This window comes from Pan troglodytes, chromosome 3 (genome assembly GCF_028858775.2).
Source record: "Pan troglodytes isolate AG18354 chromosome 3, NHGRI_mPanTro3-v2.0_pri, whole genome shotgun sequence".
In the NCBI taxonomy this organism is placed as follows: domain Eukaryota; kingdom Metazoa; phylum Chordata; class Mammalia; order Primates; family Hominidae; genus Pan; species Pan troglodytes.
Window position 1 is genome coordinate 133064782 of NC_072401.2, and position 27308 is coordinate 133092089.

The following is a 27308-nucleotide window of genomic DNA, read 5'->3' on the forward strand; positions in this document are numbered from 1 at the left end:
TCTTCAACAAAGAAGACTTCCCAGTCCATCAGGGAGAAACCCCGTGGGCTTCCGTGTCATGATCGTTTCCCTCTCCACACCTCTTTCTGGATGATTGGGCAGGTGTGGTGATCCTGGAGCTCTGGGCTTCCATACCTGTGTGGGACAGGGAAGCTCTCTTGGTCTCCATGGCCCAAGTGATGGCTGCGCGCTCGGTCCAGGAAGAGGGGGAGGCAAGCCCAGCGTTCCCCACATTGGCCTTCCAGGAAAGGCGGTGTTGCATCCCACCTGCACTTCCTGTCTGATCCTTGAGGGCCAACCGGTTGCTCCGCTCCTGGGGAAAGCGCCCTCTGGCACTGAATCTTTTGGCTGCCACGGATGTCAGGGAGCCAACGGGACTGAGTTTTGGCTGGGTGCAGGGGAGGTTGCGTCAGGGGTACCTAGGCGGTGGCGGCGTGGGGGTGGGGTGTACTCGGTCCAAAGCTCTCGGCTCCTCTGGCGGGCCTCCCTGAATGTGGCCTGGACTCGCGCGCAGGCCCTGTCTCGCAGGTCTGCAGGTGCGCTTGGCTTTTCCTCCGCTTTGTGGGGGCAGGTCTCCAGTGGCCCCCGGGCGCACGCCTGGACATCACTGTCCGTCTCGTCGTCGCCCCCTACGGCCTCAAAGACACACGCTCACTGCATGTGCTCTTGGGGGACGTCAGTGCCACGTGTGGTCACACGGGCTCCAGCTCGCACTCGCCTCTGTCTGTCTTTGCCCGTGTCGCCGGAAGCCGCGTCGGGATGCCGGAGCCCCCGGGCCTTGGAGATGAAGGCAGGCCCCTGCTCCACCCAGGAAGGAGGGAGGCAGTGGGCTCATGGGTCAGTGCCGTTGCCGACGACAGCACGCCTTGCGGCCCTGGGGATCTTTCCGTGCCCCGGCGAGACCCTTTCCGCCTCACTGCATTGTGACCCCATTCCCGATCACCCGGTGGGATCCATCATCGAAGCCCAAGAGGAGTCCGCGCAGCCCAGCCAGCACCCCGAAGCTCCTCCTTCACCGGGAACCGAAGCAGAAGACCGATCAAGGAGGTCCTGACGACAGGACTCCTGTGGGTCCGACCCTGGGTCTCCCGCAGGCCCCTCTGGTAGTCCTCTTCCCACCCGCCGCCTCGGGCTGCGCCGCAGCCGCCGCCGCAACCTCCAGCACCGCCGCCCCAGTCCCCGCAGCCGCCGCGTCGCCGCCATGTTTTAAAGGGTCCGCAGCCTGACTCTGCCCAGTAAGGGGGGGGGGAGTGGGGCGGGTGAGTCGGCCTCACCAGTGCGCATGCGCGAGGCCCGAGCCGCCGCTTGGGTCACAGTGACCGCCACCGTTGCCTGGGGATGGGTCCCTGAGACTTGGCGAAGTAGGAGCCCTGTGTGATCGTGCCTCAGAGTCGGGGCTGAGACCAGTCCTGGCCAGGGCAGTTACCAGGACGGTCTCCGGAGGCCGGGATTCGCGGAGGGTCCACCAGCAGGAAGAAACCCCAGGAGGAAGAAATCTCAGACAGATCGCCGGGGAGGCAGCGCGGGATCCCAGCCTCAGGCGTGCGCGGACGGTGTGCGGGTGAGTCTCCCCAACAGCGGCGCCCTTGTGATGTCGAGGACAGGTCTGCCTGGGTGTCCGTGGGCTGCTGTCTCACCGGTGGCTTCGTAGTCGCGGAGAGCAGAACCCGGCAGCTTCAGGGGCTGCCTGGGGGTGGGTGTTACCTGCTGTATGTCTGTGTGCGTCCTGGGTGTGTGTGTGTGTGTGTGTGTGTGTGTGTCTGTGTGTGTGTGTCTGTGTGCGTGCGTGCGCGCGTGCGTGTCTGTGTGCCCACTTCTGTCTCTCTCTTACATCTCCCTCTCTCTCTCTCCCTCCCTCCCTCCTCGCTCTTCCGGTCGCCCTCTCTTTCTATCTCTGTCCGTCTGTGTGTGCGTGTGCCTCGGGACACATGTGCCCTGTGCGCCGGAGGGTGGGTTTCTTGCAGGTCGGCCTTTCTTCTGGTCAGCCTCTCCCCGCGTCTCTGCCTGGGTCGTGTGGCCGGTTGGCAGTCGGTTTCCCGGCGGTTCCGGTTTGGGGGTCTGTGAAGGCCTGGGCAACGCGGGCATCTGCGTCGGAACCGCAGGGGTTTTCGTCCCCTCCCCATCCGGAGCAGCCTCTTTGCTAGGCTAGATGCAGACGACCGCTCTCCAACCGAGGACAACGGCCTCCCAGGCGCTCACTGTCCACCCGCAGGAGGGTGCCCGCAGACCTTCAAGAAGATGGTTCTCACGCCTCTCGCCCTCTCCCTCATCGAGAAATGTGGCCACAGCTCGACGCAGGGACGGAGAAGGAAGCCGGCAAGGGGATGGGGCAAGCATCTCTGTCACTCAAAGGCTGGCCTTCCTGGCCGAGTCACCCGTTTGACACTCCTCCCCGGATGCCCGTGGTGGTGGCATGGCCCCGTATCCTGCCTGGGCTCTGGCCTCTGCTCTGTCCTCCCTCTTGCTGTGTCTGCCCCGTCTCTGAGAAGCCTGGCGGCTTCTTAGTCTGGCTCAATGTCTTCAACAAAGAAGACTTCCCAGTCCATCAGGGAGAAACCCCGTGGGCTTCCGTGTCATGATCGTTTCCCTCTCCACACCTCTTTCTGGATGATTGGGCAGGTGTGGTGATCCTGGAGCTCTGGGCTTCCATACCTGTGTGGGACAGGGAAGCTCTCTTGGTCTCCATGGCCCAAGTGATGGCTGCGCGCTCGGTCCAGGAAGAGGGGGAGGCAAGCCCAGCGTTCCCCACATTGGCCTTCCAGGAAAGGCGGTGTTGCATCCCACCTGCACTTCCTGTCTGATCCTTGAGGGCCAACCGGTTGCTCCGCTCCTGGGGAAAGCGCCCTCTGGCACTGAATCTTTTGGCTGCCACGGATGTCAGGGAGCCAACGGGACTGAGTTTTGGCTGGGTGCAGGGGAGGTTGCGTCAGGGGTACCTAGGCGGTGGCGGCGTGGGGGTGGGGTGTACTCGGTCCAAAGCTCTCGGCTCCTCTGGCGGGCCTCCCTGAATGTGGCCTGGACTCGCGCGCAGGCCCTGTCTCGCAGGTCTGCAGGTGCGCTTGGCTTTTCCTCCGCTTTGTGGGGGCAGGTCTCCAGTGGCCCCCGGGCGCACGCCTGGACATCACTGTCCGTCTCGTCGTCGCCCCCTACGGCCTCAAAGACACACGCTCACTGCATGTGCTCTTGGGGGACGTCAGTGCCACGTGTGGTCACACGGGCTCCAGCTCGCACTCGCCTCTGTCTGTCTTTGCCCGTGTCGCCGGAAGCCGCGTCGGGATGCCGGAGCCCCCGGGCCTTGGAGATGAAGGCAGGCCCCTGCTCCACCCAGGAAGGAGGGAGGCAGTGGGCTCATGGGTCAGTGCCGTTGCCGACGACAGCACGCCTTGCGGCCCTGGGGATCTTTCCGTGCCCCGGCGAGACCCTTTCCGCCTCACTGCATTGTGACCCCATTCCCGATCACCCGGTGGGATCCATCATCGAAGCCCAAGAGGAGTCCGCGCAGCCCAGCCAGCACCCCGAAGCTCCTCCTTCACCGGGAACCGAAGCAGAAGACCGATCAAGGAGGTCCTGACGACAGGACTCCTGTGGGTCCGACCCTGGGTCTCCCGCAGGCCCCTCTGGTAGTCCTCTTCCCACCCGCCGCCTCGGGCTGCGCCGCAGCCGCCGCCGCAACCTCCAGCACCGCCGCCCCAGTCCCCGCAGCCGCCGCGTCGCCGCCATGTTTTAAAGGGTCCGCAGCCTGACTCTGCCCAGTAAGGGGGGGGGGAGTGGGGCGGGTGAGTCGGCCTCACCAGTGCGCATGCGCGAGGCCCGAGCCGCCGCTTGGGTCACAGTGACCGCCACCGTTGCCTGGGGATGGGTCCCTGAGACTTGGCGAAGTAGGAGCCCTGTGTGATCGTGCCTCAGAGTCGGGGCTGAGACCAGTCCTGGCCAGGGCAGTTACCAGGACGGTCTCCGGAGGCCGGGATTCGCGGAGGGTCCACCAGCAGGAAGAAACCCCAGGAGGAAGAAATCTCAGACAGATCGCCGGGGAGGCAGCGCGGGATCCCAGCCTCAGGCGTGCGCGGACGGTGTGCGGGTGAGTCTCCCCAACAGCGGCGCCCTTGTGATGTCGAGGACAGGTCTGCCTGGGTGTCCGTGGGCTGCTGTCTCACCGGTGGCTTCGTAGTCGCGGAGAGCAGAACCCGGCAGCTTCAGGGGCTGCCTGGGGGTGGGTGTTACCTGCTGTATGTCTGTGTGCGTCCTGGGTGTGTGTGTGTGTGTGTGTGTGTGTGTGTCTGTGTGTGTGTGTCTGTGTGCGTGCGTGCGCGCGTGCGTGTCTGTGTGCCCACTTCTGTCTCTCTCTTACATCTCCCTCTCTCTCTCTCCCTCCCTCCCTCCTCGCTCTTCCGGTCGCCCTCTCTTTCTATCTCTGTCCGTCTGTGTGTGCGTGTGCCTCGGGACACATGTGCCCTGTGCGCCGGAGGGTGGGTTTCTTGCAGGTCGGCCTTTCTTCTGGTCAGCCTCTCCCCGCGTCTCTGCCTGGGTCGTGTGGCCGGTTGGCAGTCGGTTTCCCGGCGGTTCCGGTTTGGGGGTCTGTGAAGGCCTGGGCAACGCGGGCATCTGCGTCGGAACCGCAGGGGTTTTCGTCCCCTCCCCATCCGGAGCAGCCTCTTTGCTAGGCTAGATGCAGACGACCGCTCTCCAACCGAGGACAACGGCCTCCCAGGCGCTCACTGTCCACCCGCAGGAGGGTGCCCGCAGACCTTCAAGAAGATGGTTCTCACGCCTCTCGCCCTCTCCCTCATCGAGAAATGTGGCCACAGCTCGACGCAGGGACGGAGAAGGAAGCCGGCAAGGGGATGGGGCAAGCATCTCTGTCACTCAAAGGCTGGCCTTCCTGGCCGAGTCACCCGTTTGACACTCCTCCCCGGATGCCCGTGGTGGTGGCATGGCCCCGTATCCTGCCTGGGCTCTGGCCTCTGCTCTGTCCTCCCTCTTGCTGTGTCTGCCCCGTCTCTGAGAAGCCTGGCGGCTTCTTAGTCTGGCTCAATGTCTTCAACAAAGAAGACTTCCCAGTCCATCAGGGAGAAACCCCGTGGGCTTCCGTGTCATGATCGTTTCCCTCTCCACACCTCTTTCTGGATGATTGGGCAGGTGTGGTGATCCTGGAGCTCTGGGCTTCCATACCTGTGTGGGACAGGGAAGCTCTCTTGGTCTCCATGGCCCAAGTGATGGCTGCGCGCTCGGTCCAGGAAGAGGGGGAGGCAAGCCCAGCGTTCCCCACATTGGCCTTCCAGGAAAGGCGGTGTTGCATCCCACCTGCACTTCCTGTCTGATCCTTGAGGGCCAACCGGTTGCTCCGCTCCTGGGGAAAGCGCCCTCTGGCACTGAATCTTTTGGCTGCCACGGATGTCAGGGAGCCAACGGGACTGAGTTTTGGCTGGGTGCAGGGGAGGTTGCGTCAGGGGTACCTAGGCGGTGGCGGCGTGGGGGTGGGGTGTACTCGGTCCAAAGCTCTCGGCTCCTCTGGCGGGCCTCCCTGAATGTGGCCTGGACTCGCGCGCAGGCCCTGTCTCGCAGGTCTGCAGGTGCGCTTGGCTTTTCCTCCGCTTTGTGGGGGCAGGTCTCCAGTGGCCCCCGGGCGCACGCCTGGACATCACTGTCCGTCTCGTCGTCGCCCCCTACGGCCTCAAAGACACACGCTCACTGCATGTGCTCTTGGGGGACGTCAGTGCCACGTGTGGTCACACGGGCTCCAGCTCGCACTCGCCTCTGTCTGTCTTTGCCCGTGTCGCCGGAAGCCGCGTCGGGATGCCGGAGCCCCCGGGCCTTGGAGATGAAGGCAGGCCCCTGCTCCACCCAGGAAGGAGGGAGGCAGTGGGCTCATGGGTCAGTGCCGTTGCCGACGACAGCACGCCTTGCGGCCCTGGGGATCTTTCCGTGCCCCGGCGAGACCCTTTCCGCCTCACTGCATTGTGACCCCATTCCCGATCACCCGGTGGGATCCATCATCGAAGCCCAAGAGGAGTCCGCGCAGCCCAGCCAGCACCCCGAAGCTCCTCCTTCACCGGGAACCGAAGCAGAAGACCGATCAAGGAGGTCCTGACGACAGGACTCCTGTGGGTCCGACCCTGGGTCTCCCGCAGGCCCCTCTGGTAGTCCTCTTCCCACCCGCCGCCTCGGGCTGCGCCGCAGCCGCCGCCGCAACCTCCAGCACCGCCGCCCCAGTCCCCGCAGCCGCCGCGTCGCCGCCATGTTTTAAAGGGTCCGCAGCCTGACTCTGCCCAGTAAGGGGGGGGGGAGTGGGGCGGGTGAGTCGGCCTCACCAGTGCGCATGCGCGAGGCCCGAGCCGCCGCTTGGGTCACAGTGACCGCCACCGTTGCCTGGGGATGGGTCCCTGAGACTTGGCGAAGTAGGAGCCCTGTGTGATCGTGCCTCAGAGTCGGGGCTGAGACCAGTCCTGGCCAGGGCAGTTACCAGGACGGTCTCCGGAGGCCGGGATTCGCGGAGGGTCCACCAGCAGGAAGAAACCCCAGGAGGAAGAAATCTCAGACAGATTGCCGGGGAGGCAGCGCGGGATCCCAGCCTCAGGCGTGCGCGGACGGTGTGCGGGTGAGTCTCCCCAACAGTGGCGCCCTTGTGATGTCGAGGACAGGTCTGCCTGGGTGTCCGTGGGCTGCTGTCTCACCGGTGGCTTCGTAGTCGCGGAGAGCAGAACCCGGCAGCTTCAGGGGCTGCCTGGGGGTGGGTGTTACCTGCTGTATGTCTGTGTGCGTCCTGGGTGTGTGTGTGTGTGTGTGTGTGTGTGTGTCTGTGTGTGTGTGTCTGTGTGCGTGCGTGCGCGCGTGCGTGTCTGTGTGCCCACTTCTGTCTCTCTCTTACGTCTCCCTCTCTCTCTCTCCCTCCCTCCCTCCTCGCTCTTCCGGTCGCCCTCTCTTTCTATCTCTGTCCGTCTGTGTGTGCGTGTGCCTCGGGACACATGTGCCCTGTGCGCCGGAGGGTGGGTTTCTTGCAGGTCGGCCTTTCTTCTGGTCAGCCTCTCCCCGCGTCTCTGCCTGGGTCGTGTGGCCGGTTGGCAGTCGGTTTCCCGGCGGTTCCGGTTTGGGGGTCTGTGAAGGCCTGGGCAACGCGGGCATCTGCGTCGGAACCGCAGGGGTTTTCGTCCCCTCCCCATCCGGAGCAGCCTCTTTGCTAGGCTAGATGCAGACGACCGCTCTCCAACCGAGGACAACGGCCTCCCAGGCGCTCACTGTCCACCCGCAGGAGGGTGCCCGCAGACCTTCAAGAAGATGGTTCTCACGCCTCTCGCCCTCTCCCTCATCGAGAAATGTGGCCACAGCTCGACGCAGGGACGGAGAAGGAAGCCGGCAAGGGGATGGGGCAAGCATCTCTGTCACTCAAAGGCTGGCCTTCCTGGCCGAGTCACCCGTTTGACACTCCTCCCCGGATGCCCGTGGTGGTGGCATGGCCCCGTATCCTGCCTGGGCTCTGGCCTCTGCTCTGTCCTCCCTCTTGCTGTGTCTGCCCCGTCTCTGAGAAGCCTGGCGGCTTCTTAGTCTGGCTCAATGTCTTCAACAAAGAAGACTTCCCAGTCCATCAGGGAGAAACCCCGTGGGCTTCCGTGTCATGATCGTTTCCCTCTCCACACCTCTTTCTGGATGATTGGGCAGGTGTGGTGATCCTGGAGCTCTGGGCTTCCATACCTGTGTGGGACAGGGAAGCTCTCTTGGTCTCCATGGCCCAAGTGATGGCTGCGCGCTCGGTCCAGGAAGAGGGGGAGGCAAGCCCAGCGTTCCCCACATTGGCCTTCCAGGAAAGGCGGTGTTGCATCCCACCTGCACTTCCTGTCTGATCCTTGAGGGCCAACCGGTTGCTCCGCTCCTGGGGAAAGCGCCCTCTGGCACTGAATCTTTTGGCTGCCACGGATGTCAGGGAGCCAACGGGACTGAGTTTTGGCTGGGTGCAGGGGAGGTTGCGTCAGGGGTACCTAGGCGGTGGCGGCGTGGGGGTGGGGTGTACTCGGTCCAAAGCTCTCGGCTCCTCTGGCGGGCCTCCCTGAATGTGGCCTGGACTCGCGCGCAGGCCCTGTCTCGCAGGTCTGCAGGTGCGCTTGGCTTTTCCTCCGCTTTGTGGGGGCAGGTCTCCAGTGGCCCCCGGGCGCACGCCTGGACATCACTGTCCGTCTCGTCGTCGCCCCCTACGGCCTCAAAGACACACGCTCACTGCATGTGCTCTTGGGGGACGTCAGTGCCACGTGTGGTCACACGGGCTCCAGCTCGCACTCGCCTCTGTCTGTCTTTGCCCGTGTCGCCGGAAGCCGCGTCGGGATGCCGGAGCCCCCGGGCCTTGGAGATGAAGGCAGGCCCCTGCTCCACCCAGGAAGGAGGGAGGCAGTGGGCTCATGGGTCAGTGCCGTTGCCGACGACAGCACGCCTTGCGGCCCTGGGGATCTTTCCGTGCCCCGGCGAGACCCTTTCCGCCTCACTGCATTGTGACCCCATTCCCGATCACCCGGTGGGATCCATCATCGAAGCCCAAGAGGAGTCCGCGCAGCCCAGCCAGCACCCCGAAGCTCCTCCTTCACCGGGAACCGAAGCAGAAGACCGATCAAGGAGGTCCTGACGACAGGACTCCTGTGGGTCCGACCCTGGGTCTCCCGCAGGCCCCTCTGGTAGTCCTCTTCCCACCCGCCGCCTCGGGCTGCGCCGCAGCCGCCGCCGCAACCTCCAGCACCGCCGCCCCAGTCCCCGCAGCCGCCGCGTCGCCGCCATGTTTTAAAGGGTCCGCAGCCTGACTCTGCCCAGTAAGGGGGGGGGGAGTGGGGCGGGTGAGTCGGCCTCACCAGTGCGCATGCGCGAGGCCCGAGCCGCCGCTTGGGTCACAGTGACCGCCACCGTTGCCTGGGGATGGGTCCCTGAGACTTGGCGAAGTAGGAGCCCTGTGTGATCGTGCCTCAGAGTCGGGGCTGAGACCAGTCCTGGCCAGGGCAGTTACCAGGACGGTCTCCGGAGGCCGGGATTCGCGGAGGGTCCACCAGCAGGAAGAAACCCCAGGAGGAAGAAATCTCAGACAGATTGCCGGGGAGGCAGCGCGGGATCCCAGCCTCAGGCGTGCGCGGACGGTGTGCGGGTGAGTCTCCCCAACAGTGGCGCCCTTGTGATGTCGAGGACAGGTCTGCCTGGGTGTCCGTGGGCTGCTGTCTCACCGGTGGCTTCGTAGTCGCGGAGAGCAGAACCCGGCAGCTTCAGGGGCTGCCTGGGGGTGGGTGTTACTTGCTGTATGTCTGTGTGCGTCCTGGGTGTGTGTGTGTGTGTGTGTGTGTGTGTCTGTGTGTGTGTGTCTGTGTGCGTGCGTGCGCGCGTGCGTGTCTGTGTGCCCACTTCTGTCTCTCTCTTACGTCTCCCTCTCTCTCTCTCCCTCCCTCCCTCCTCGCTCTTCCGGTCGCCCTCTCTTTCTATCTCTGTCCGTCTGTGTGTGCGTGTGCCTCGGGACACATGTGCCCTGTGCGCCGGAGGGTGGGTTTCTTGCAGGTCGGCCTTTCTTCTGGTCAGCCTCTCCCCGCGTCTCTGCCTGGGTCGTGTGGCCGGTTGGCAGTCGGTTTCCCGGCGGTTCCGGTTTGGGGGTCTGTGAAGGCCTGGGCAACGCGGGCATCTGCGTCGGAACCGCAGGGGTTTTCGTCCCCTCCCCATCCGGAGCAGCCTCTTTGCTAGGCTAGATGCAGACGACCGCTCTCCAACCGAGGACAACGGCCTCCCAGGCGCTCACTGTCCACCCGCAGGAGGGTGCCCGCAGACCTTCAAGAAGATGGTTCTCACGCCTCTCGCCCTCTCCCTCATCGAGAAATGTGGCCACAGCTCGACGCAGGGACGGAGAAGGAAGCCGGCAAGGGGATGGGGCAAGCATCTCTGTCACTCAAAGGCTGGCCTTCCTGGCCGAGTCACCCGTTTGACACTCCTCCCCGGATGCCCGTGGTGGTGGCATGGCCCCGTATCCTGCCTGGGCTCTGGCCTCTGCTCTGTCCTCCCTCTTGCTGTGTCTGCCCCGTCTCTGAGAAGCCTGGCGGCTTCTTAGTCTGGCTCAATGTCTTCAACAAAGAAGACTTCCCAGTCCATCAGGGAGAAACCCCGTGGGCTTCCGTGTCATGATCGTTTCCCTCTCCACACCTCTTTCTGGATGATTGGGCAGGTGTGGTGATCCTGGAGCTCTGGGCTTCCATACCTGTGTGGGACAGGGAAGCTCTCTTGGTCTCCATGGCCCAAGTGATGGCTGCGCGCTCGGTCCAGGAAGAGGGGGAGGCAAGCCCAGCGTTCCCCACATTGGCCTTCCAGGAAAGGCGGTGTTGCATCCCACCTGCACTTCCTGTCTGATCCTTGAGGGCCAACCGGTTGCTCCGCTCCTGGGGAAAGCGCCCTCTGGCACTGAATCTTTTGGCTGCCACGGATGTCAGGGAGCCAACGGGACTGAGTTTTGGCTGGGTGCAGGGGAGGTTGCGTCAGGGGTACCTAGGCGGTGGCGGCGTGGGGGTGGGGTGTACTCGGTCCAAAGCTCTCGGCTCCTCTGGCGGGCCTCCCTGAATGTGGCCTGGACTCGCGCGCAGGCCCTGTCTCGCAGGTCTGCAGGTGCGCTTGGCTTTTCCTCCGCTTTGTGGGGGCAGGTCTCCAGTGGCCCCCGGGCGCACGCCTGGACATCACTGTCCGTCTCGTCGTCGCCCCCTACGGCCTCAAAGACACACGCTCACTGCATGTGCTCTTGGGGGACGTCAGTGCCACGTGTGGTCACACGGGCTCCAGCTCGCACTCGCCTCTGTCTGTCTTTGCCCGTGTCGCCGGAAGCCGCGTCGGGATGCCGGAGCCCCCGGGCCTTGGAGATGAAGGCAGGCCCCTGCTCCACCCAGGAAGGAGGGAGGCAGTGGGCTCATGGGTCAGTGCCGTTGCCGACGACAGCACGCCTTGCGGCCCTGGGGATCTTTCCGTGCCCCGGCGAGACCCTTTCCGCCTCACTGCATTGTGACCCCATTCCCGATCACCCGGTGGGATCCATCATCGAAGCCCAAGAGGAGTCCGCGCAGCCCAGCCAGCACCCCGAAGCTCCTCCTTCACCGGGAACCGAAGCAGAAGACCGATCAAGGAGGTCCTGACGACAGGACTCCTGTGGGTCCGACCCTGGGTCTCCCGCAGGCCCCTCTGGTAGTCCTCTTCCCACCCGCCGCCTCGGGCTGCGCCGCAGCCGGCGCCGCAACCTCCAGCACCGCCGCCCCAGTCCCCGCAGCCGCCGCGTCGCCGCCATGTTTTAAAGGGTCCGCAGCCTGACTCTTCGGAGTAAGGGTGTGTGGCGGGTGTCGGCCTCGCCAGTGCGCATGCGCGAGGCTCGAGCCGCTGCTTGGGTCACAGTGACCGCCACCGTTGCTTGGGTATGGGTCCCTGAGACTTGGCTAAGCAGGAGCCTTGTGTGAGCTTGTTCAGAGTCGGGGCTGTGACCAGTCCTGGACAGGGCAGTTACCAGGACGGTCTCCGGAGGCCGGGATTCGCGGAGGGTCCACCAGCAGGAAGACACCTCAGGAGGAAGAAACCTGAGACAGATCGCAGGAGAGACAGCGCGGGATCCCAGCCTCAGGCGTGAGCGGACGCTCTGCGGGTGAGTCTCCCCAAAAGTGGCGCCCTGGTGATGTCGAGGACAGATCTGCCTGTGTGTCCGTTGGCTGCTCTCTCACCGGTGGCTTGGTAGTCGCGGAGAGCAGAACCCGGCTGGTTCTGGGGCTGCCTGGGTGTGGGCCTCAGTAAGCTTACAATCATGGCAGAAGGTGAAGGGAGAGCTAGCACTTCACATGGCTGGAAGCAGGAAGAAGAGTGAGAGGTGAGGAGGTTCTATACACTTTTAACAACCAGACTGACACTAACTCACTCACTATCACAAGAACAGCACCAGGGAGATGGTGCCAAACCATTTAAGAGAAACCCCTCGATGATCTAATTGCCTCCCAACACGACCCACCTCCAACAGTGGGACTTATAGTTTGACGTGAGATTTGGGTGGGGACACAGATCCAAATGATATTAGTGTGTTAAAAGGAAAAGGAGATAGCAGTAGGAAATGGATATTTAAATTCAATTTGTGAGTTTTTATTTTAGAGTTCTAAAATTATGTCTTATACTACCTATACAAGTGCTGGAATATTTTCTGTATTAAGTGGTAGATATTAATATCCGAATATCATACTTACCTTCTTTGACCTTGCAGTTTATGAGGGCATTTTAAGAAAGTAAACCAACACATTGATTTTTTTTAAGGGAGAAATTTTTCAGTAAACGATATAGGTATATTAACATGAGAGATATAGAAAAATTACAGATGGAGAGACAATCCTACATAGAAACCTAAGGAAGCAATTAACTCAGACACAGAGATTGAGAAGAGTAAAATGGAAAATGGGTGAAATCTGGGTAAGAGTGCTTCTAGTAGAAGAAGCATAATATTGAAGGAACAGAGATTGATGTCAAGAGTTCAGGGAAACAAACCAGAATAAGAATGTTTAGACAAAAGGCTGATGGTAGAAGGAAATTGAGACTGAAAGTTATAGAGAGCACAGGCTTACTCGAAGATTAGTAGACAAAAGAACATCTGTAAGTTCAATCATGAAGGAGTGCCAGAATTAAAGAGAAAATAAGGAAATAATAAAGGGAATCATTTGATGTGAGGAACCAATTGGGCTATGAACTCAGCCTGCCAGCCTGCCTTTCCAATGACAGTAGGAAAGAAATGTTCTGTAAGTTATTTGGAAATTAGAGGACAAAGTAATTGTTTGTTCTATAGGTAGAGAAACATTTTTGTAAATGATAATACAGCTGTTCTACCAATTTCTCCTAATTTTCAAACTTTTTGAAGGGGTACACTATGTTTTCATGATTTGTTCATTCTGATTTCCAACTCATATTTTTTCATCATTTTCTCTTTACTTTTTAAAAAGTTGAAAGACATTCATGTCACAAAATTTTCACTGGATAATTTTTCTTGTTGCAACTGTAGATTTATGTGGATATATACAAATCTCTCTAGTGACACATCTAGAGATTAATGTTATGTTCTATTCCATAGGGAGCAAATATACCACATGAAACATTGCAACTATGAATCTAACTAGACTGTACGGGCACCATATATTGAAAAATAAATTAAAATTGTAAGTTCTATGAGAAAACACAAACATTTGAGTAAAAAAATGAGAAAGATGTAGTGGTGCCTTCTTCCTACGTTAGAAAAAAGGATTCATAATGAACAACTTTTTTTCCATGTATTTCCTACAATTGAGTAAAATAATGGGACTAGGCAAGTTTACTGGTTTGCATTTTTTCATCTGGGTCTGGTTTTTCATTTCAATTGTCAGCCATTGTATTAACTACTTTCACCATTCAAAGGAATGAATGATCTGCCATAGTATTTTCTGCAGTTCCCTCTCTTGTTTTCAGTATCATTCCAATTCTGCATCTATCTAATTTTGATCTCTGTTCTATTTATTTTCCTGATTCATAACATTTTGCTTTGTGCTGAGCTCCTAATTGTCTCCTGTGATTCTCAAAATTTTAGCCCTATGGTCTAAAAGATGCCCCAAAGAATGTAGCATATTCTAGTATATCAGTGGGACAACATAAACAACATGCTTAATTGTTAATCTATTTAAAGATGAAAGTGTTTTTCATTTTTTTAATCAATTTAATGCTGACTAGATCCTATAACTACATTCTGCTTTTTATAACTAAAGAACTCCAGAAAAATAAATGTAATAGCTTTGCTGGAAAAGATTAACTTTACAATGCCTTCCTAATGACCTTACTTTTTTTTTTTTGAAAAGTATTTTCTGGTATACAAAAATAATATTCTGAAATATCTCTGTGATATTTGATTGCCGGATTTAACCTACATACCTCTGAACCTTGGTTTTTCAGACATACAAACTGCTTAACAAGTTCCAATGCAATAATCAATACACCATTGCATAACTTAGAGTAAGAAAAGTTGGTAGATATTTCAGCAATGCCCTAAAATATGCTTCTATTTAACACTTTGAGACAACCAATACACTATTTATAGTGTTGAGACAAAACAAACCTAAGATCACAGAAAAATATTTATTTTAATAAAATGGTATTTAAGTAGATAGTTTTTTTGTTGTGGTTTTTTTTTTTTTTTTTTTTGAGATGGAGTCTCCCTCTGTCGCCCAGGTTGGAGTTCAGTGGCCCAGTCTTGGCTCACCGTAACCTCCCCTTCCCGAGTTCAAGCAGTTCTCCCTGCTTCAGCTTCCTGAGTAGCTGAAATTACAGGCATGCACCACCACGCCTGTTTAATTTTTGTGTTTTTAGTAAAGATGGGATGTCATTATGTTGGCCAGGCTGGTTTTGAACTCCTGACCTCAGGTGATCTGCCCACCTTGGCCTCCCAAAGTGTAAGTAGATAGTTTAAATGATTATGGGTTTCATAGGTTTTATTAATTTGTTTTAGTTAACATACAAGAGCACTACAAAACCACATTATTTTATTTTAATTTTTATCAATAAACTTTATTATATTAAAGGCCATATTGCCCACTGAATATGATTTTGATATGCACAACTTCTATAATTTACAACTTACTGTATATGGTCTAATATAAATTACATTTAGCTATCTTGAATAAAAGATACTAATCCCCAAAAACTTAATATATAAAATAATTTCTACAATCAATTAAGCCACGCAGCTCTTTTTCTCATGGGGCCTGGTGTGCAAGGGCTGCAAACAGCAGCATCCTAGGTAGTGTACAGCAGCCTGTTCCTTGTGTACAACAGCCATTGGACATTTATGTCTTGGATCTAGTGCTTTCCCTAGTCTAGGTTTAAGACCGGATGTAGTATGCCTTTGGAAAGCCTCAGGACCCAGAGGTCAGAGTTTACATTGGCCATGTTCATCCATACCAAGCTGCAAAACCTGGAGCATGTGACTGAGGCCTTATTTAGGGCCAAGTTCAAGTTCAGTGAATGCCCAAAAAGCCACATCTCAAACAAGTGCGATTTTACTAAGTTAAATGCATATACATTTTAAGACTTGTTGGCTGAGAAACAACTCATCCTGGATGGCTGTGGGGCTAGATATAGCCCTGGAATCATGGGCCCCTGGACAAGCAGCTAGCCCTGCATTAGAAAAGAGCTGCCCCCTCTTTACTCAGCCCACCAATGAATTCTATTTCCTGTACATCTAATAAATCAATCAATCTATCTATCTATTTAAATAATTCAACAATATGCAGTAGATTAAAAAACACAACTTTATCTTGATGTCTAACTACTGTGGAAATATTTTGTCAGTTATTAACATTCCCCTTTCAGGTTAATATCAAGTCAACAAAAATTTGGAGTTCTCTTGACCCTTTCCCCAATGTGTAAATTAGTAATATAATGTCAATATTCAGACAGGCAAATAAACTAAGCTCCCTTTGATGAAAACGACATGCAGTAACGCTTCCCTACTGAGAATCATCTTAGTTTGTGAAATCATAATCTGGAATGGCTATATCTGCAAAATATATTAAAAGAAAGAAAATATCAAAAACATAATCTACAATACTTTTATGTATATCTAATCATTTTATATTTCTTTTTTATTATACTACTTGAAATACATACATAAAGGATAAAGAGTTTCAACAAATCTCAAAAAGGAAACCTAATTATGTATAATATTCTGACCGATTTTGCTTGCTCACCAAATTGAAATTGAAAAGAAAAAATGCAGCACTCTGTAAAAAAATAAAATGATTTCAAAATATAATTATTGTCTCCCTTTGAGAATATAAATGTTTAAATAATGGTGAAATAGAGAACATAAACATTCACAAATATTACATATCCATTCAACATTTTCAGGTATTATTTTGTTTTGTTCAAACCTCCCCTTCTGTCATTTTTCTCTCCTTTCTTTATCTTTAGCATAACTGAGCTGCTTTCCAAACATCTATAGTTATACCGGACATAGCATTTTCCAACATCAAACATGGTTTTTCTTAAACAGCAGCTCCAAATATTAATTCCCAGAGAAAATGACATTTTCCATATATGAGAAATATTGGAACCAATATAACAAAACTGATTAACATTTATAACATTTGAAAATAATTTCACAAGTTTTATTTAAAAAAATTATATTGTAAATTTACGTAAGAAATTATCTATCCATTATATGACTTGTATAACATCCACAGTATACTAAGAAAATGTTTTTAAAATATAGGATAAGGTGTCTAAATAATAAATTTTTAAGACCACTTAGTGCCACTATTAAAAATCTGAGAATAAGGCCTGAATATTTTTTGATCTATAGAGATTATATATCAGCATGCCAGCATTGGCTTTTATTACAGAATAAGCATTTTAGTCTTCATTAACTCTCATCAATTCACTATAGAAAGCATCTTAAAAAAAAAAAAAAGACCATCACTTGTAGAAAACAGTTAATATTTCGATGGTTTACCTGGAAGTTTACCGGGCATAAATTTATAAAATACATTCATGGATTGAAATAAACTGTTTTACTAAACAATATTACAGAATTCTGAGTAGATGCTGATTAAGCAGCAAATCAACAAAACTGTTTATTTACCAGTTTGGTGGCTACTATGCTAATTAGATCATCTGCTTAAAATGTGTCCATATGGACAATTTTTCTGTAAATGTTTTCTTTATGTCCACATTGTGTGGTAGTATTTTCATAGAACCAAGTAGAAATTAACTTAAAAATTAGTTATTTAAAGATGACAATAGAAGGTTTTGAACTTTGAGTCCCAAAAGGCAAGCAAATATTTCTGAAGTAAAATATATTATATATTTAATTTCTAATTTAATTTACATATAAAATATTTTAAAAATTCATATGAATTTGAGATATTTTCACATTAATTGGACTGTTTTTGTACCTCATTTTGCTTGGTCACACTACAGTGAGGTTCATCATCTTGTGGAACCAAAGGAAAACTAGTGTGATTATAAGGAAATTATTATAGTTAGACAACTGCGCATTAATTTCATCTTTAAGTACCAAATGTATACAGATATAAATACTTTTCTTAATACATTACTTGCAACATGTGCACAATTATGTAACAATTATGGTGAACTAAGTCTCCTAGAAATTTCCAAAATAATTTTTTTGCCTTTTTTTAACCTCTAAATCCATATAAATCAAGGGAAAATATACTTGCACATATGTATATTTAAACATGAACCTAGCCAAAAGTAAGAGAAATTTTAAAAAGTATAACATATCAAAATGTGGAAATTTCTGTGTTTAGGGAAAAATCTATCCCATTAAGAGCTTGCATTAGAAAAGAAAAATTACCTTGAAATTATGATGAAAGCTTCCAACTTGTTATTATAAAAATGAGAACAAATTAATTCTGAGGCAATCAGAAGGAAGAAAATAATAAAGGTTAATGAAGAAATAAACAACATTAAATGGAGAAAAATTATATAGCTAAGTAAATTAAACTAAACTTAGATCTTTGAAGGGGTCAATAAAATTGTTAAATCTCTGGCCAGACTAAAGAGAAAATAATAGGAAATAAATAATTTACAAATTTTAAGAATGATAGAAGTGGCTGGGGGTGGTGGCTCATGCCTGTAATCCCAGCACTTTGGGAGGCCAAGGCAGGCGGATCGTTTGAGGTCAGGAGTTCCAGACCAGCCTGGCCAACATAGTGAAACCCTGTCTCTACTAAAAATACAAAAATTAGCTGAGCGTGATGGTGCATGCCTGTATTCCCAGCTACTCGAGAGGCTGAGGCACAAGAATTGCTTGAAGCTGAGAGGTGGAATTTGCAGTGAGTGGAGATCAGGCCACTGCACTCAAGCCCGGGCTACAGAACGGGACTCTGTCTCAAAACAAATAAACAACAAAAAAAAGAATGATAGAAGTAACATTTCCATTGTCCTACAATAGTTTAAGGATAACTAAATGAATACCATGATGAAATTTATAAATGTAAATTAGTTAATTTAGATTAAATGTACAAATCCCTCAAAAGAGACTAACTACTAAGGCAAACTCAAAAAGAAAGCAATAACATGAACATTCCTATATATATGTTTTAAATTTATTAATACCCACCTAGATAAACTAACTGACAAATTTTACTAATATTTAAGGAGATATAATTTATACTTTACACAAAACTTTAAGAAATAAAAAAGAGGAAACACTTTTCAACATGTTTTATGAGTCTACCATTATCCCCATACCAAAACCATAAAAAAGACATTACAAGAAAATGTCCTGTAGACAAATATGTATTTAGATGATGAATTTAGATTTCAAAAACTTCAGCAAACGATTATCCAATTAAATCCTCTCATGTCTGTGTGTGTATGTGTGTGCATGCATGTGTGTTTGTAAAATATATCATTACTAATTGGCATTTATCTTGGGAGTTCAAGATGGTTTCCATATTCAATCAACCCATCAATGTGGACTATGGTCACTTGAAAAGACCAGCAAATCCTCTACACAAAAGGCCACTATAAATTCATTAAAACAGCCTTCCATCACTCTCGAAATTGACCAAAGCATTCAACTACCTGAGAAATATTTATGTTTGGAAAGCTATTGAAATGCAGTTAAAAATATCGGGAAACCTGTTTTTTCCTTTTGTCCTGATCTTGCTAAATCCTTCTTAATTTTGTGAGACACTGCTTCTCCTTCCACTGTTCTTTTACTTTCTCCTTCCCCTTTGTTTTTGCCTCCCCCTTCCTCTCGCTTTTCTACATTCGTTCTCTCTCCTAAATGCTGTATAAATTTCTACATGTATAATCATATTATTTACAAATAGGAACAGTTTTACTTATTTCTTTCCAATCTGCATTTATTTTATTCTCCCTTTTTTTCCTTACAAACTGGATAGAACTCTAAGTATTATGTTGAAAAAGAGTGATAAAAGCAAACATCTTTGCTTTATTCCTGAGCATACATGTGGAAAACATTCAGTGTTTCACAGCTAAATATGATGGATTTTTTGTATGCTCTTTATCAAGATGAAGGAATTTTCTGCTATTTCTGGTTTGCTGAATTTTTATCACAAGTAACTGTTGAATATTGTCTTTTTCCTCTGCATTTATTGAAATGATCATGCGTTTTCCTATTTTAGAATATTAATATGATGAACTATATTATTAGATTTTTTTAAATATTGAAACTGTCTTGCATTTCTGGAATAAACATGGCTTGATCATGTGTGTCACTTTTTTACATAGTGTCGTATTCAAGTTATTGAGGATTTTGCATCTAGGGTATATTTGTAGATTTGCATCTAGGTTACATTGGTCTAAAGTTTTGTGTTTTTTTTTCCTTTTCTTTTTTTTATCATCTTTGTCTTATTCTGTTTAAGTGTCATGCTTGCTTCATAAAATGAATTGAGAAGCATTTCTTCCTCTTCTGTTTCTTGAAAATTGTAGAGAACTCTTGTTTTTTGTTGTTGCTTGTTTGTTATTTTGTTTTTTCTTATTTTTATCCTCATACTGAGAACCAAACAGTCTGGAGTGTAAAACATGGTTCCTCATTCCAGTTAAATCTAGTACACAATGACAACAACCATCTTGGGTTAAGCATTGGCCTACAAACAGAAAAAAACCTTCAGGGAGATAGATGCTGATCTAGGCATTGTGAGAAAAGCTGAATTCATTTTTAATCATGAATGGCTTTTAAGGAAAGAAGACTTATTAACTAAAATAAATAGATTAGAGGGAATTCTCATCTATGAGAGAGGAAGGGATGGGATTCAACCTGGAAAAAATGATGAAGTTTCAGTGAACTGGGTAAGGTAGACTCAACAATTAATGATGGATAATGCTAGGACCCGGCACCGGTAATGAGCTTGTATTATGACTCAATAGCATCACTTTATCACTTTAACGCAGATTGAGGCCTAAATAACCATAGGGCAATGGTTCTTCTTAGATGCAGAAGGACACATTTATATAATCTTAGGGACCCCATCTCTGAGGTCACTCATAATTTATATTAATTCATTGTTATTGCCATTGCCCCAAGAATAGATAAGGATAAGACATCCTGTAGTATAGGTAGCAGAGATATAAACTATTCTTATTCTTGTGTCTTGTCTATAGGAAGGGAGTGTATCCTGGTGTATGACAGCATATAGTAGAGACCATTGTCAATTAGGGCCTGTGAACTGAGACAGGGTGACTGGCTAAGTCCACAACCCATTAGAAACCCAGAAATAATCAAATCATGGTGAGTAGCAATAACACTTATTTATAATACTATATGGTATAAAGACAAGAACCAATTATGTTGAGTAGCTGTAGCAAATAGCTCTATCGTTCTTAATAACTTTTTCTGTAATAAAACTGAATTGTAACATGACCATACTGCAATATGACATTACACTGGTATTGTTGGTAAGATTCAACTATCTTATGTAGATAAGTTATATAATGCTTATATTGATAATCAAATATATTAAGATATTGAGTTAAAGCCTCTTCAGAATGTAATCTGGGTGAATAATAAATGGCCTGAGAAAACAGAATTTAGCTAACCATTATCTAATTTCAATGCTAAATAGTTCTGCACAGATTTATCAAAAGGTAAAAATAAAAGCAGATTGAGAGGAGGAATGAGTAATTTGGTTTGTACAAAATATTAAAGTGTATGTAATGGCCTTGTAGGATGCATTAGTAATTTTTAAAAATCAATCTTTACCCTACACTGTGTCCATAAAATGCTAGGCATATTCATGTTAATATTACTGTTGTTACTGTCATATAAATGCTGTATTCAATGTAGATGCTCAGAAAAATATGCTTGTTTTGCTACAGGAGAGATTAGACCAGGGACAATAAATATGGATTAGGGAAGAATGTGTTAACTCAGCAGGCCAGGGTTTCTTCAACCCCGCACATTCAAAGGTAAGGTTTGTTTTTAGGACTAGCTAGCCTCTGAGTTCTGGAAACAGTCTTACCATGAAGAGTGTTTTTGTATATCTGAGGCCTTGGGTTTATGGTGAATGACTGACTTTATATGCCTGAGGCCCTGAGTCATGCTGTATTTATTTGAACCATGTGGTATCAATTTAACCAGATACGTTTATTCTAAGATATGATTTATGCCGAATGCCTGCTTTTGTTCTAGAGGGATCATGGAAAGGAAGCTGAATTTGCTGAGTTTTGCCACGTGGGCATTGCATGCCTATGTGATTAACCACCAATAAAAACCTGGGACATCAAAAAATAAATAAGCTGCTTTAATTGCCAATAATTCACATGTGGTTGTATGCAGCATTACTGGGAGATTGAAGTGTATCTGCATGTGATTCTGCTGTGATGGACACTTGTAAATTTGTGCCTGGAGTCTCCTGGAATTTGCCCTGAGAATCTTTTTCCTTTGTTGATATGAATCTGCATCCTTTTGTTTTAATAAATGATAAACATGAGTATAATTGCTTCTCTGAGTTCTGAGAGTTTTTTAAATAAATAATCAAAGCTGAAGAGCAATGGAGACCCCCACCAAAACATCTTTACACATTTCAATTTTGTATTGAAGTAAATTTTATTTTCTTTTTTATACCTCCCGTATATATTCTATTTTTCTCATTATTTATTTATCCCAAATCTTTTATCTGTGATCATTTTCCTTTGTTTGAAATTTGTCTTTTGAGATTTCTTTAGAAGGTGCTTTTGGATGATAAATTTTCTGTTATTCTTTGTCTAAAATGTCATTATTTTGACTCATTTATAAAAGGAGTTTTTGTGTTTTATAAACCTCTAATGTATAGAAGTGTGTCTAAACTCATTGAGGATATTTTCCAAATTTTTTCCTACTTTTTATTGCTGTTGATAAGAAATCAGTGTTGGTATTTTGACATTTAAGTTATGTGTCATTTTGTTGTGGTAGTTCTGAAGATCTTCCCTCTGTTTTATATTCTCCTTCACCTTTCATAAATGTACTTTATTTGGTAATAAATTTTGAACATATACTATGCTATAAAGATAATCTAGGCCCTTTGGTTACATCTCGTAAATCAAATCAACAAAATCTGTTTTGAGATTATATTGTAATATAAGATACCCAAAGTAAATAGGATATGTACCATATGTTTGAAGGTGGTAAATACGATGAGAAAAATAGATCAGGTCAGGAAGAATGAAGATGATTGAAGGTACAGGTTATGATGAAAACTTAGGTGTGCCGAGGAATGAATTCATCTTATGTATCTTGAGTGTAATGTCTTATTTCTCCTGAATCTGAGAATTTGATGTCTTTCATTAGGTATGTCAGTGAATTTCACTAATGAATATCTTAGATTCCAGTTTAATATATGATAGTCATTTTCATTCTGTCTTTCATATCACTTAATCCTTTCTCTTTATTGTTCATTTTTATACATCTCTTAATAGTCACAGTGAATTTAACTATGTTTTACATTATGTGGTTATTCTCACTTTAGCTATCTCTAATATATTATGAATGTGTCAGTTGTGTGTTTACTATTGTTTGAATTAAACTTTTAAATCATTCATTTTAATTCTTACTTAATTCAAACTTGTTATACATTCTTATAATTCCAGTATGTGGAGTCTTTCTTCATGTGATTCTTTTATCTCCCTGTTTTCCTCCTATATTCTTTTCATGCACCATCTTTCTCTGTGTGTTTTGTTTTGTTTTACTGTCAATTCCTAACTAATGGAAGTATATTTATGCAAATAATTTTAGGATAGAATTGAAATAGGGTTCCCAAAAGGATTATATAAATTTGTTTGTACCAAGGGCCCAGGGTTATAAACAGAATGAGATCACTTTAAATTTCTGTCTTGAGGATTTTCAAGTTACCCAGGTCATATTAGTGAGAACCCCAGAAAAGGGCATTCTTTTTTTTTTATATTTCACTTTACGTCCTGGAATACATGTGCAGAACATACAGATTTGTTACATAGGTATACATGTGCCATGGTTGTTTGCTGCACCTATCAACCCGTCATCTAGGTTTTAAGCCCCACATGCAGGTATTTGTCTTAATGCTCTCCCTCCCCTTGCCCTCCACCCCCAACAGGCCCTGGTGTGTAATGTTCCTCTCCCTGTGTCCATGTGCAAAACCTGCAGTTTTGTTACATAGGTATACATGTGCCATGGTGGTTTGCTTCACCCTTCAACTCGTCACCTACATTAGGTATTTCTCCTAATGTTATCCTTCCCCTAGGCCCCCACCCCCTACAGCCCCTCCCTGATGATCCCCTCCCTGTGACCATGTGTTCTCATTGTTCAGCTCCCACTTATGAAAACATGTGGTGTTTGGTTTTCTGTTCCTGTGTTAGTCTGCTGAGAATGATGGCTTCCAGCTTCAACCACGTCCCTGCAAAGGACACAAACCCATCCTTTTTATGGCTGCATAGTACTCCATGGTGTATATATGCCGCATTTTCTTTATCCGGTCTATCATTGATGGACATTTGGGTTGGTTCCAAGTCTTTGCTATTGTAAATAGTGCTGCAATAAACATACGTGTGCCTGTGTCTTTATAGTAGAATAATTTATAATCCTTTGAGTATATACCCAGTAATAAGATTGCTGGCTCAAATGGTATTTCTAGTTCTAGATCCTTGAGGAATCACCATACTGTCTTCCACAATGGTTGAACTAATTTACACTCCCACCAATAGTGTAAGAGTGTTCTCTTACTACACTTCCAGTTTGGCTGGACTTTGAGCTTTGTCTCTGGTCCCCTGCTTTTTACAATCCCAAGAAACATGGCCTCATCCTTATCAGGACCAGAGAATGCTCTCAAGGTAAAATCTTAATTTTCGTAAAATTGTTGTCTTCTTGCCTGATCGTTGTGACACTAAAGCAAGATTTTTTTAATGTTTCATCCAACTTTTAAGAATTATTTTAGTGGTAGGACTGAGCCAGGTTTCTAATCCACACTACTGCAGATAAAAAAACGACAAAAGGTAACTTTCAAAAATAGAGGCCAGGCGTGGTGGCTCATGCCTGTAATCCCAGCACTTTGGGAGGCCAAGGCGGGCAGATCACGAGGTCAGGAAATTGAGACTATCCTGGCTAACACGGTGAAACCCCGCCTCTACTAAAAATACAAAAAAATTTAGCCAGGCGTGGTGTCGGGTGCCTGTAGTCCCAGCTACTCGGGAGGCTGAGGCAGGAGAATGGTGTGAACCCACGAGGTGGAGCTTGTGGTGAGCCAAGATCGCGCCACAGGACTCCAGCCTGGGCAACAGAGAGAGACTCCATCTCAAAAAAAAAAAGAAAAAAAATAGAAATCCATCTTTTTTCATGAAAGATTTATTATACATTCTAAATAAAATGGAGATAGAAAGTTAGCATTTGAACTTTAAAGTTATTAGCATAAGGAGCAATGAAAACTAAATTTCTCCAGGGAGTTACTCATTTTTCTGGGTTATAAATGAATGCCATATTATTTTTTGATGTTTAATGTAAAATATTATTGACTGTAATAATCCAATATGATCTAGGATATTCAGTCTTACACAACATAGGGATGCAGTATAGGTTGATGTATATCCAAAATTATAACACACTTTGTTCAAACACAATGCATATTACATTTTCCTGTAGCTCAAATCAGTGTTATCTGAATTATTAAGAGATATAAAGAGAGGATTCAAAATAATACTGAAGAATTCTCACTAATTTTATGAATCTAATAGATCAAAATGTTACTCCAACATTAATATTGATTTCATAATACAGACTGTGAGGCTTATATAAATCTGTTTCAAAAAATGTATAGCATTCTTTAGCTCTTATGTTGTAAGACATTCAGAATATAATCCAAAATAAAGTTGTAATAAATTATCGCATTTTAATGAGTATTTTAACATAAAATGTGAGTTTGGGATTATTATAAATCCAAAGACACATAAACTCAGTTTCTAAAAGATATGATTGAGGGGAAATCATGATTTATTATATCTTCATTTTATCAAGAAAAGACACAGTTATTTATAATAAAAATGATTACAATGCACACATACTCTTTTGTGAGTTGCCACAGAATTTTCTATTACTGAAACCTGTCAAGTTCAATACATGTCTAGAATATGTATAAATAAAGGTTGATCTGTGATATTAGATATTATCAAATAAAAAATATTCTTATTGAAAAAAATGTGATTCCTTATGACAACTTCAGGGCATCTTCTATTTGCCCCCTGTTATCAACAGGGGAGATTTTCTTTCCAACATTTCTCACTAATCATTTCTGACAAGTAGTTGGCAAGCTTAACTATAAAGGGTCGTCCATAGGGTTCTAGGTCAACCTTACCCTTTGGGAAGAAAGTACACATGATGTCTATGAATAAATGCCCTCCAACAGAGGAAAAGGACAATGCTTTACATAGTGTGTGCATAATCATTTTTCAACATAATTAGCTTATCTATTTGTGACATGATTTTACTGTCATTGCAGGTGTTTGACATGACCCACATTTTTTCCTTGTGCCAAGAAATACAATGGTTTTGTATTACATTAATACTTTAGATCATCTATAATATGAGTGAGGTTTGGTTAAAAAATATATAAAAATAAAAATCTCAGTTCTATTCGAAATACTAATGAAAGTATCTTACCAAAGTAAGACATTAGCAATGCATTGTCTGTCACTTGATATTTTGTGTGTTTGCTCATTTCAACAAGGGAAAGAGAATTAGAAAGTTGGAAGAAAACTATTTAAGTAATTCTTGTAAAATTAATATACATATTAAATATCATGAAGGGTAGAAACAGAGTTAACATTTAAAATGGGTAGAAACAGAGTTAACATTTAAAATGTTTATAACTAATGTGTAAATTTAATTGAAAGCCAACTGATTGCCCTGAATTTTTATGAGGAATAATGACAATTGTACAGAAAATAACTGACACCGAAAGTATCTACCTTTTCACATTTAAATGCAAGTGACTTTTTGTTCATTCATTCTAAAATTATGGATTATTATACTTTAGCTTGAATGTTTGTCTCCCCTCTAAAAGCCATTTTGAAACTTAATCCTCAATGCAATAGTATTAAGAAGTCAGGCTTTTAGGAGTAATTAGGCCATGAGGACTCTGTACTCATAGATGGGATTAGTGCATTACAAAAGGGCTGAAGGGAACTAGCTAATGTAAGGCCACAGCATTCAAGTTACCATTTTAGAAGCAGAAACTGGGACCTCACTTGGTGCCAAACCTGCCAGAACCATGGTCTTGAACTTTTCAGCCTCCTGGACTGTGAGAAACAAGTTTCTGTTTTTATCATTCTCAGCTATTTTGTTACAGAAGCACAAGTGAACTGAGACCTGAGATGGGAGTGTTTATGTGCTAGGTATGGAGCTAATTTCTGAATAAATAAAGATAAATACATTCTATGACCTCATCGTCTAGTGCCTGTTACAGTGACACAGTTAATATTTTTTCTTGCCTTCCTATTACTCATTTTTGCTCTCCTCACTGAATATTGGGGAAAACATGAATGCATCATCAGTTTTTCCACTGATACAACTGTTTAAGAAGTACATATGACATTATATTTTTTCTTTCTGTATTCTGTAGACTTACCTGTAAAGTCTAAGGCTAACATTGACTTTATGCTAATTAGTACTGTGTTCATTTCAGATGTTTAATATGCCTTGTACAAATATAAATAGATAAAACATTAAAGGTGCTACTACTCAAAACACACAGGGAATAAAATATTCTATTTGAAACATCAACATAGAGTTTACACTGAGGGAAATTTTTATTCATTAGTTTAAATGGGGCAAAATACAATAAATATTATTTGGTTATAATAGAGAAAGTTAAGTGGAAAGATGAAATGATAAAGAGCCCAGAGAAAATTGTTCAGTTTGCATATAAATTGGGAAATTAACCCCTAACCTGCCTAGGTAGAATTTCATAGCCTTAACTAAAATAATTATTTAAATTTACAAGATTTATTAGAAAAATATGAATAGAAAAATAAATGCATTGTTGCATTTTATGTAATTTTACTTGAAACATGTACATAGATTAAGTTGATTTAAATATTTTATGTACAAAAAACTATATTGTTGAAGATTCTAAGAGCTTAAAACTAAAATACAAGATAAACATTTACTTTATAAAAAGAGTAAATAAGATGAAGAATTTGAAAGAATTTAAGAATTAATTTCAGTTTCTTTTCCAAAATGTATGTGGTTAGCCTGCAATGCTTTTACAATCTGTTATTTTATGAGTATGAATATTGATTTTATTACCTAAACATGTATTATTTTTAAAATATGGCAAAAGAATTAA

At 46.5% G+C, this 27308-nt stretch overlaps 1 long non-coding RNA gene and 1 pseudogene across 1 annotated transcript; both read left to right on the top strand.

Annotated features, from left to right (window-relative positions):
• The first annotated feature begins 6675 nt into the window (after positions 1 to 6675).
• On the top strand, positions 6676 to 21458 carry LOC134809918 (uncharacterized). The gene is made up of 4 exons (XR_010156708.1): positions 6676 to 11617; positions 20125 to 20251; positions 20839 to 20928; positions 21152 to 21458. It is a non-coding gene; the product is annotated as an uncharacterized LOC134809918 (long non-coding RNA).
• Positions 14692 to 14801, top strand: LOC129143913 (small nucleolar RNA SNORA70; annotated as a pseudogene).
• Positions 21459 to 27308: the final 5850 nt, after the last annotated feature.